This window comes from Adiantum capillus-veneris, chromosome 1, assembly GCF_014529385.1.
Source record: "Adiantum capillus-veneris isolate H3 chromosome 1, ASM1452938v2, whole genome shotgun sequence".
NCBI lineage: Eukaryota > Viridiplantae > Streptophyta > Polypodiopsida > Polypodiales > Pteridaceae > Adiantum > Adiantum capillus-veneris.
In genome coordinates, this window is record NC_140931.1 from 49,709,370 (window position 1) to 49,711,154 (window position 1,785).

The 1,785-nt window shown below is 39.3% G+C and overlaps 1 pseudogene; it reads right to left on the reverse strand.

Moving 5' to 3' along the window:
• Nucleotides 1-302: 302 nt before the first annotated feature.
• On the reverse strand, nt 303-1,401 carry LOC147464699 (pentatricopeptide repeat-containing protein At1g19525-like; annotated as a pseudogene).
• Nucleotides 1,402-1,785: the final 384 nt, after the last annotated feature.

Below are 1,785 nucleotides of genomic sequence, written 5' to 3' on the forward strand. Positions count from 1 at the left end.
CTATCTAACAATCTGGCTTGAATCAGGCTTCTCTCTGCCCGAATCTTAGCTGATTGCCATGATCACAACTACCTACAACTGTAACCAAGCAATATAAGCATTTCAAACAGAAACGTTGTTCAATCTTTAATAAATATGTGGAATCAATGCACCAACATTTGTTTGCAGATCTCATATATGCACTTTGATTGAAGATATACCTTGCTACTCAAGAAAAAGGTTCGAAATAGAGCCCCACTCTGTCATAGCAACAATAAAGACTTCAAAGAAGCTGACATGAAATTCAGAGTGGTGATTATTCCTCATAGAGTTTCAGGTGCCTCCTCCACACGCTTACTCACACCCACAAGAAAACTTTTGGTTTCTATCCCTAAGCTTTGTGTTGCTCCTTCTGAAGGCTTTCTAACACCTACAAGAAATTTGGCTGCTTGAATTCCTAATAAAGCTCTTTCAACCTCATCAGATGGGGTGAGACCTTGGGCAATCATCCGATCTCGCATGGACTGAGCCTCCTCACGATCGTTGCCATCCAGCAATGAAACAATCATTAGCTCATAAGTTGAAACATCAATCTCAACCTCCTCAGCGAGAAGAGCCTTCACCTTATCAACGGAAGTTTCTCTAGCATACACTGAAAAAAGACTAGCGTAAGGTTTGCAATCCGAAACATCGCCTTTATCTTTGAGGTTCTATCAAGAGTTTTTGCCTCCTGAACCAAACCCAGTTTTCCAAACCATCCAATTAGCGTCATAAGAGTCTCCACCCGGCCTTATAGCGATGCTTTCTAGCTTTAGCATCACATCTACCGCCCTTTGAAACTAATTTATTTTCTCAAAGGCAACAATTAGCATGTTGACTGACTCATCTGGAGGAGAAAATCCTGAATTCATCATATCTTCAATTTTCAGGACAGCAGATGGTAGCAAATTTGAGTGAATATAAGCATTCATAAGAGCTGAGTAGATATCAGGACTCATTTGTAGCCTTAAGAAGGCATCCTCATTCATAATTGAAAACATTTTCAAGGCCTCTACAGCTTTATCTTGTTTCCCATAGCCATTAAGAACCATAAGGTAAGTATCAACAAATCCATGTAGCTTTTCCTCCTCCATTTCTGCTAGCAATGTTTCTCCCTCTTCAGGATTTCCAGTTTCACAGTGAAACTCAATCATCTTATCGCATGCACCAAGATCAGGCATGTAACCCCATTGAACGTATTCCATCGAACATCTCTCTAGCTTTATCAACCCTCTACAGTTTGCAGTTCATATCAAGCAACAAGGTGCATGCTACAAAATCAGGGTAAAAGCCCTTATCAAAAGTACTCATCAACCTGTCTACATCATCATAACGTTCTAAGTTCATGTATTTTACTAGAATTCTTTACAAATCCTGGCTCAGCTGGAACAAAATCACCACATTGAATGACACCTTCTTCACCCAAATCCTCTGTATCTTTAAAACTTGTCTCCACCTCATTACTAACTTCACCCAAAATTTGACTACCTATTGGAATATCCTTCTTTTTTGAGACTATTGGTCGCTTCATTTGCTTAGATGAACGATATGGACTCACAGGACTGCAAACACCACAAAGCAATCTTTAGATCACAACACTACAAGCAATTGAATGACTATCATGATGTCTCCCATCCTAAAAAGATTTAAGTTTGGTAGCCAAAAGAATTAAAATAACTAATTAACATTGGGAAATTACAATCTTAGGGAGGGCATGTTGACGTGCCCTCACTCAAGGATGAAATAGGGAAAGAGAAATTCAAGTCA